The 9,974-nt window shown below is 46.9% G+C and overlaps 1 pseudogene; it reads right to left on the reverse strand.

The window, feature by feature from the left end:
- Nucleotides 1–274: 274 nt before the first annotated feature.
- The window catches only part of LOC112469533, a 10,496-nt pseudogene continuing 796 nt past the window's right edge, over nt 275–9,974 (reverse strand).

Here is a 9,974-nt window from a genome sequence, read left to right on the forward strand (position 1 = left end):
AGATACTACCCTAACCTGCCCATAACCTCAGCCTCATTATACTATTTTTTTTTTTTTTTTTTTATACTCAATCGTTTATTTCCCATTTGGTGCAAGGCATATGGTTATGGGGTGTCAGGAAGGCTCGCGTGTGGCTACAATAGTAAAGAGCAAGGCTCTCTCAAGTTCCTTTTTGGTGTTTTGCTATTTTGATATTAAAGAACCCAACCGCTTCTGCTTGCTGCAGCCTGCCTAGTGTAGGCAGTGGGAGGGGAAGTGGGGTGGGGAAAGGGGCTCAAAATAGCCTAGCTCCTCTGGAAGTCTGGTGGCTGGTGGTGGCCACCCAGGATGGGGACCTGGCGTTAGCTTTGCTGGGCTGGCCACCAGATTGCTTCCTTGTGGCCTCCTGAGCCAAGTCACAGGTGATCATGCTGCTGGAAGCCTGGGGAGATTGCAAGTGCTCTGGGGACTCCAACATTGTGGCCGTAAACGGGAGAGTGGACTTCCTGAAAAAGAAGCTCGCTCACCAGCCTTGGGGAGACGGGGTGGTGGGGGATGGCTTCCCCAGGGTACACGTCACTTCCACAGGAGCTGTTGTTGGAAGTGGAACCCAGGTGGCCCCACGCCAGCAGGCGCCAACAGTAGTGGTGGGTGGCCATGAGCAAGTGAGCCGCTGGAGGGGATGGCTGCTATGCTCTTGCTTCTGTGGGCTGATGGAAAGCGCAGCGGCAACCCCTGGCAGGCCTCTGCACCCGATCACTGGTGGCGGAGGCTGCTCCACAACCAAGATGCACGGGCCGACGACATTTAATTTATTTCCATACTTCTAGTCTGCTTAATCTCCAAAGCATGCTCTTTTCAGCAGCCAGAGTGGTCTTTCTGAATCACAAATCTGATTGTCTTAGCCCCCATACTTAAAACCCTTTAGCGACTCACTTGTACACTGCCTCCAGGATCAAGCCCATACCTCAAAACGTAATTTCTAAGGCTCATTATGGTCTAGACAACAGCTTCTTGTCCCTCACATTCTCCCCACTCATTATGCTCCAAGCACTTGCCGTTCTACCAAAGTCCTTATCTCACTTGTCTTCATAATGGTGTCTTTCTACCTTCAATATTCTGTCTCCTCTTCCCTATCTTGCACATTTAAGTTTAGGTGTTAAGTCTATCAGGAATGCTTTCCACTGCAAATATCCAAAAGCTTAGATTGCAACTAATTTTTCTTATACAAGAAGTCTGGAAAAACAAACCAAAACTGATAGATAGATAGATAGATAGACAGACATACATACATATACATACATACATAGATACACAGATAAATAAACAAACAAATAAATAAAATGAAAAAAACTCTAGATGCTCTCTGGAAGAGACCAAGAAGTCTGGAAAAACAAACCAAAAATAATAAATAAATGAATAAATAAATACAAACAGAAAAAAAAAAATCTATAGCTGCTCTCTAGCAGCAACCCATCCACAAATATGTCAACCTCTGATGATCCCAAATCTATATCCGTAACTTAGACACCTCTCCTGAGTGTCAGATCCATATTTCCAAAGTCTACCTTTTAGCCCTCAAGGATTTGCATAAACACCCTCTTATGTTCCTTCTAGTTAGAAATTGTGGAGCCAACTGGACTCCTCTTTTGAAATACCAAGAAGTAGTGAGGACCAGATTGTCATGGAGCTTCACTGGGTGAAGCTGGGGCAGGGGTCACCTGGAAGATTCCAGTAGGTAAAAGTCCATTTGACTCTCTCTCTCTCTGTGTCCACCCACAAGTGTTCCCTGTGTCAGCTTCTTGCTCAGGTGCTGGGAAGGTAACTGTGGCTCCAACACCTCCTCTGTCCTCCAAGAACTCAGAGTCAGTGGGATGACATCATGGGGAGCACAGCAGCCCTCAGTATGACTCAAGCAGATGACTGGTCCCACAGCAAGAGGGCCTCAGCTCGTCCAGTCATTCCTACTGCTTCTGGACCCAGAAGCCAGTGTCAGGCAAGTGGGAGGCATTGACGAGTCAGCTTACATGGGAAAATACCAGCCCTGAGGCCATGAGCAGGGCTGGGCTGGTAACAGCTGCCCAAGGAAGAGTCTAGGCCTGGACCTGAGATGCATGAGGTGACACAGGAGAGTGAGGCTGTGGGCTCTATGGGAGTCTTGCTGGTCCAAAGCCCTGAGATGTCTGGGCACATGGATACAGTGGACTGGGGAAAATGCAGTGAATCCAGAAATGAGGAGCAAGTAACAGCGGCTGGCCAGATGTAGGAGTGGAGTGGGGAAGGGTGAGGAGTATCAGCAGTGTCTGTGACAGGTAGAAGGGGCACAGATTCAGACAATGGAGAGAGAAGGTCGATTTCCTCCTGAGGAAGGAGGGTATTGTTTCTCAATGTTCTTTCTCAGGTGAGCTTACTTGCTGGTTTCTTACAGTCCCTTGTGCTCCTGTTGCCTGTCCCCCACCCCAAGGTTGATCTAGCAGGAGGCTAAGGCGTTGACTGGGAGATCGTCTATTGGAATCTTCAAAGAGAGAAAGTCACAGTGAATGGGAAAGAGGAAGATCAGCCCTGAGAAGGGCACCTGCTCTGGAGGCTCTCACTTAGCCAATCCGACTCTCTGCTAGGGGTCTGGCCAACAGAGGGGAGGCCCACAGAGCCCTCCCAATGAGGGCGGTTGCCGCAAACCCGCCAGGGGGCTGCATGGTTTTTCAGTCCTCTGCTGTTTGGGGAGCCAGCCCCAAACTCTTCCCCAATAATTTTTAATCTGGCAATATTTTCTCTGCCTGCTGCAGAGAAACAGTCTCAGATCTGAAACATAACTGCTTATGCCACCTTCTCACGCAGGCCGAGCACTCCTACTGTGAGGAAAGATGGTCTTTGTTTGGAATGTGGTGTCTACAGCCAATATTCCAGTAGGCGTTGCCTCACCGGGGCCCAAGGAGATGGAGCAGAAGAAGGCCCGAAGAGGCCTTTTGGAAGCCTCGGCAGTAATATTATTTCTGGGTAATGGCAGGCCTTCCGTCAAAGCCCTGGCACTTGCTGAATATTGGCAAAAAAAGGCAGCTTAAGGTTTCTGAAGATACTTACTTGCCTTTTGAAGAAAAGTGAAAGGAAAAAGGATTAAAATGAATGCTTAGGCTCTTGTTTATGTGCTGGAGCAGATTTTCTTGTACTTAGGCTGCAGGGAAAAGTAAAACAAAAGCAAAACACAACTTTTCTGAGCATCCCTGGTGAGCTGCTTTGCCCACTCTTTGTTGTGGTTATTTTGTGCCTTCTCCATTCTCTACAAGTTCCTACATCAGTCCAGATTCCTTCCCGAAAATAAGAGAGCGCCTCAGGCAGGAAACCCTCTACTTACAGACGCCCTTCCCAGTGCTGTCTCCTTCCCCGAGTCCCAGGAGCTGCATCTCTCCACCTGGTCAAGGCCAGACCCCACCCTCCACCCCCATCCTCAGGTACCCTTCTCCCTTCGACTGTTCCGGGACACCTATTTAGTCAATGATTCTTTCTAGTCTTGTGCTCTGCCTCCTTCCTTCCCTTTTCTCCTAGCCACCTCTTCAAATGAATCCCCTGTTGAGAGACAGGCACTCCCTTCACCTGTTCCTTCTCACACTAATGCCTTCTTGTTTCTCTCCTGTCACCTTTATTCTTGAAAGAGTCGTTTTGTCTTCTGTCTCGATGCCCTTCCTTGGTATCCACGCTTCAGCACGTTACACTCTGGCTAGTCGCAGTCAAAGAATTTTTGTCAGCAAGTTCTTATCTCATTTAACCTCTCTGAACCAGTTTGCTCTGTTGACTTCTCCATTCTCCTTGACTCTCCCCACATCTTGGCTTTCCCTAACACAATTACATCCTGGGTTTTTCTAATTCTTTTAATTGACATTGCTTTTTTTTTGCCTTCTCTTAACATAAACTCTGTTTCAGCATTCTTCTCTCGTTCAGATTCTCTCTGGCAGCAACCCAGCCACAAGAATGAGTTCCCCTCTGATAATCCCAAATCTATATCCTCAGCTCAGACACCTCTCCTGAGCCTCGGACTCATATTTCCAGAGTCCACCTGTCAACCCTCAAAAAAGATGCACATAGTTTCAAAAAGGATCTCATCTTTTCAACTTCCAATTCTCCCTCCCTGAGACCTAGAGGTTTGGGGAGCATCCTTTGCACCCAGCCCTTCCATGTATGGTGGCACAAGTTTGTGACCTGCACATGGGAACTGGGACAAAGGGCTAGGAGTGGGGCTCAAGTTCAGCCAAAGCAAGGAAGAGCTTTCTCTACTTGGCACAGAAGACTTTACAGTCTTGTGGCAGCCCTATTGGAGTAGCCGTGGTTTTTTCAGAAAGGGCACTGTCAATTTTGTCTGGAAGCTCCCTCATTCAGCTGTGAGGACAGAGGACATTGACAAGGGACAACCAGGGAAAGCTATAGGATGGGAGTCAAGGTTGGTTAAAATGATGCGTTGGTTCATGATTATATATGTCAAACACTCCTGGAGAACTTCGAGAACTATCTGAGGGACACTGCAGGGAATTAAAGGTTCTGTGTGAGTTATTTCAATTAATGCTCCTTCCCCCCATTTGTATTCACAAGCTGTGGAGGACTGGAGACATTGGGTTTATATTTTCAGTGTCCCCATAACTGAACCCCAAGATCTGAGGGTTGGGACTATTCTTATCCTTTTTTTGCTCCTCAGGACTAAGCACTGTGGCTGGACATAGCAGATGATAAATGGATGGATGAATGAAAAGACTATTTATTCTGTTGATTCCCTGCCCATAGTCCAGGGGAGTTGTGGAGGCCACAGCAGACGTGCACAGGCCAGTCCCAATAGTAGTTAATTTCTCTTGTTTCTTCATACAGGATAATAGCACTCTGTCAGCGAGAGACCTGGCCCTCACCCAGGAAGACACAAAGAAAAACCATCAGTGTTAGATCTGACTCATGCAATGGCTCTGGAGGCTGTGAGCTGTGGGCCTTTATGGTACTCTGGGGAGAGAGGACTAACTCTATGAGGTGCTGTCTCTCCAGGCACAGGCTCCTCTTCCTCCATGAAAAGGCCACTAAATCAATACGGTCTTGTGCAGCCAAGGTGCTAGCCCAAAGCGAGGAATCAGCAGAGGCAGCTTTGGCAGCCCTAGAAGATAACACCACGCTCAGGCCCTGTTCCCTTCCTGCTTTCCTTCCACAGCTCTCCTGGGCCCCATTCAGAACCGAGTGAGGGCCAGGAGAGTAGTGGGCTTGGAGCTCTCATCTTGCAGGGAACCCACTCCCGCCATGGTTGCTGAAAGAAGGTGCCTATCTTCATTGCTTGGGGGTTACCTGGCCTTGGGTCCCTGTCTTCCCTTTCAAGAAATCACCATTCTCTCTTGACTGAGAGAAACAGGCTGGTGTAGGGGAAAGAATGAAGGCTTTTAGAACCAGAGAGATCTGGGTTGAGGGCCTGGCTCTGCCACTTGGGCACCTTGGGCAACTCATTGAGGCCCAGTTTTCTCATGTGGAAAATGATTCACTGTGATGATGAAAAATGACCATGTAGGTAAAGTACCCAGGATGATGCCTGACTCAAAGTAGCTTGCTTGATAAATGTTAGCTCTTATAATCATTAACAGCCAAGTCTTCATTCCCCTCCTGGGATGAAGCCCCTCTTACTGGGCTCAGAGCAAAGATTCTGACAATCCTTTGGTGCTGCCTTTGCTTAACCCAAACATTCAAGAGCAACATGGAAGGTGGATTTGCTTTCACAGAGCTGGTGCACAAGGTCTGAGAGACGAATTCAATTTGGAAAATTCTTTTTAAGTGCCTGCTTGTATCCACATTTAGTCTGGAGTTTCAAGGGAAGGATGGCATCATTCTGGGGCAGGGGAAAGGACGATGGAGAATCTGAGTAAGAGCCCCAGGGGAAGGGTGAGCTGGACACTGTGTGAGTACATCCGCTACAGTTTCTCCCTCCGGGGCACCGCAGGGAGTCTGCTGGGTTTTAGCAACAATGGGAGCCATTTTCCTGCAGATAGGAAAGAATTCTGGCTCTGAGTCACCTGCAAGAGGCCCAAGGCCCATGATCTAGCCATGAGGCCCCTTTGAATTTGGCCCTACTTTATCTTTCTTCCACTTAGGTCTCACATCCAGGCTTTCCTTTCACCACCTAGACTGTCAGTTCTCACTGGGGCTGCTACTGTCATCTCAGGCAGGACAATCCTTCATTATACAAGGCGACTGTCTTGCACATTTCTGGATATTCGCCTTTACTCGCCCCCACTCACTAAATACCTAGGGGCACTGCACCCCCTTATCATTCACGTGCAAATGTCCTACCCATTTTCCAAATGCACCAGGTGCTCTGCACTTGCTTGTTCCTCTGTCTGGAATGCTCCTCCCCACCCCCACTTCTCTGCCAAGTCAGTCCTCCCCAAGAAGACCCATCTCTAATATCACTTCTCTGGAAGCTTCTTCTAACTTCCCTCAGGCGTAGTCACAGCTGCCGCCCTTCCCTCTGATGCGCAGGGATCTCCACTATTGGATGGAGTGTTTAGGGGCCGATTTCCTTCTTTATTCTGCAGCTCCTGTGGTGCTGGACCATGTCTCAGAAACTTTGTTGTATTCGTCACAGTGCCCAGCATCAAGCCAGAGGTGCAAAAGGGGCTTCACCCAGGGGTTCTCAGGGAATCGACGTGTCTTCCTCCGCAGGGCGGGGTTGCGGCTTGGGGGACTCGGCGAGGACCGTAGCTTGGCTTCCACTGCCACCTGGCGGCGACACAGCGCTGGGTTTTGATGCAGTAGGAAAGCGGCCGCTCGGCTGGGGCCAGCCGGCTTGAGCCCTGGGCTCCAAGGCCAGGTTACGACCCCGCTCCTGGCGCGAGCCAGGATATTACGGCAGCCATCGTGAATATAACTAACGTAACAATCACGGTTTATGCAGCTCTCCACAGTTTAAGGAGATTTGTTTCCCAACACTATTTCACTCACACTTCACGGCATGCAACCTTATGAAGTCAGCAGAGCAGCAATTATTATTACTTTACGGACGGGTAAAGGGAAATGAATAATATCAGTAACGATATCAGCTACTACTCTAAAAAGAACATCTCTGCTTTCACCTCCAGTCTCCCCTTACCTTATTATCGAGTGCTTAACATGATCCAGGCAGAGGCCTAAGGGATTTACAAATGTCACATAACTCTCTTAAATGAGACTTTTCATGTTTGGGCCAGGCCCCGAAGCCATGGGCTCATACATTTTTAAGCAACTCTGTCCAATAGAAATGTAATGTGAGCCACATATGCAATTTAAATTTTCTGGTGGTCACATTTAAAAAAAAAGGAAAAAAGGAAAAAGAGGTAAAGTCGATTTTAAGGAGATATTTAATTCACCCAATGTAGCAAAAGTATTGTTTAAAGGCATAATGAATATAAAAAAAAATTTATTTTATATTCTTTTATTCATACTAAGTTGATAAAAGCTGGTGTGTTGGTTATACTTCTAGAACATCTCAGTTTAGGCCAGCCATACTTCATGTGCTTAATAGCCATATGTGGCTAGTGGTTGCCATGTTGCATGGTAAGGTTCTAAAGAAAGAAATTTGGGCATTTGGAAGGTCTTGCTAACTGGAAGTCTCCAACCAGCTTGTGAGTCTCAGCTCACCATCAAAGTCGAGACCATTTGTAAGAAGAGGTAATGTTTGGAGAAAGAAAACAGAGGAGCGGGAATTTCTCGCAAAAGAGTTGTTTATAGAGTTCTGTGTGATTCCTTCCCTACCTAAGAAGGAGAGGAGGGTAGTCCTCTCCCTCCAGTTCAAACCAAGTAAGGGTCTGTACGGTGCAGAAGCTGACGCCTGACTAGTGTCTGGAGAAGCCAAGGAGTGAGCCTGGCCGGAATTGGCCCTGACGTCAGAGCAGGGAGAGAGAGCTGCAGAGTGGATAAAGTGGCTTGTGCTTTATGGCAGGACGAGGGGCATGTTCTCCACGGGACATTAGTTACCTTGAAGACGCCAAGCCAGACGACCTTGTGCCAGTACAGAGCGGCTGCATGGAAGGTACCAAAGGAGCAGAAATGGAGGGGCCCGTTGTGAGCAGTCAGCCAGAGTTTGCATCGCTCACCACAGAAGATGGTGCAACGGGAGAGCCACACTGAAAAGGGTATTTTGAGAAACCCACAAAAGGACTCTGTGAGAGGAAGAGCCAGGACTTTGGTACCTGCCACCCAGAGGGTCCTAAAGCTGTATTAAATAAAATATTATCTATGGAGGACCTTTCCTCAAATTTCCAGCTCCTTCTTGCATGTGACCTGGGAGAAAGCCCAAAATGGTACCTTGAATGAGCAGAAGGCAGTGAAGCAAGGAAGAGGAAAGAAACTGACCATGACCTTTTTTTCCTTCTGTGGCTTCTCCAGTAGTAGCAGATATTATGTGAGGGGCTGGCATAGGCAGGAACTGAAATTCCTAGGGAAGGACACAGGATTATGTAGCTGAGTCCTGCCTGCTTTTGACAAGGCTTTCATTTCCTCGGTAACAGTCATTCATCTCATGAACTTTTACTGAGCACAGACAATAGTAGTTGATGTTATCACTATACCAGCCTTTATTATTTGGATTGAAATGTATTATAATAAAAAATTGTTGATAACACTATGAGGTTAATGTTAGAAGCGCTATGATACAGGTAGATTAATCAGAGATCTCTGTTGTAAGTAAAAGAAATCCAGCTCAAATTAGCAAAAGCAAAAAAAAAAAAAAAAATCATGGAAGGGATCATATAAGTGAGAAATTCAGAGGTGATTAACCCCAGGAACAGTTTAATCCAGAAACTGAGACGATATTATTGTCTTTCTTCATCTTTTAGATTTCTCTTTTCTCTACTTCTCTTTGTGTGAGGACCACTGTAAATGGCTTCTTCTGCTGAGTTAGGGAAGATGACTTCCATTGCTCCAAAATTGCATCTTTCCAGCACTGTGATCCAAAAGCAAAATAGCATCTTTTCTTTAGTTTCAGCAAAAAAATTTGGACTCTGGTCTGACTGACTCAGGTGCCCATCCTTTGGAGTTGGGGGTTAGGGGACGATAAGGTGTGGTGATTGACCACATCCCAAACTCAAGGATGGCGGGCAAAGGGCCTTGGAGAATATGAGCATGCCATTGCCAGAAGTGACATGGAGAAGCATTTACCACTGTCTACTCCAGGGCATAAATGCACAGTGCTATGGGAGCACAGAACAGGGCATGACCAATATTGCTTCCTTGAGGAATTCCTACCAATCTCTGTTAAATACTTCACTTAAGTCCAAGTACATCGTGTATATTTAATTTTCCTAATAATCTCCAGCTGGATATCTATTTGCCCCTCCAGATCTGCTCTCTACTCTGCTCCACGTGCTCCGTGTCCCAGGAGGCTGACTTATCTGGACTACATCAATGGCCCCTTTTGCCTTCTAGTTGGATTTCCAGTTGAGATTTACCAATGGAGACAAGAAATTTTGGAAAAAGAGAAGGAGTTGGGGTACTTATTTTCCAAGCTCCCTTAGTATGAGATTACTTCACACGGTCCAGGTCCTTCCACCACAGGTGGTGTGGCTCTTGTACAGTTGCTCCGTCTCCAGGTTTGCACTCTCACCCCTCAGGCTCAGGGGTGGTTATGTTTCCTCCACCCTTCCAGCCCAGCGCTCGGTATAGTTCCTTGTGGTTTTCCTAAATCCAGCTCATCTTCGTACATAGCTCCTTTATAAAATTCTCTTCTAACTATAATATAGTTTGAGTACACTACCTGTTACCTGCCAAGACCCTGACTGATAAAAAGCCTGTCTGCGAAGCAAGGGAAAATTAGTCGGTTGCGATTGTCGTTGAACCACATTGAGTTCTTATGATCTCTGCTTTCTTTTCTAAGTGTTCACAGACCATCCTCTTTACCTATTCCTTCTAGATTATTGTAGAGAGTCCATGTCGAGGTTGGCAGATTATAGTTTTTGGAACACTATTAAAAAAAATCGCTTCAATTTTAGTCTCAATTCTTTAATATC

Source organism: Pteropus alecto, unplaced genomic scaffold, assembly GCF_000325575.1.
Source record: "Pteropus alecto unplaced genomic scaffold, ASM32557v1 scaffold461, whole genome shotgun sequence".
Classification (NCBI taxonomy): domain Eukaryota; kingdom Metazoa; phylum Chordata; class Mammalia; order Chiroptera; family Pteropodidae; genus Pteropus; species Pteropus alecto.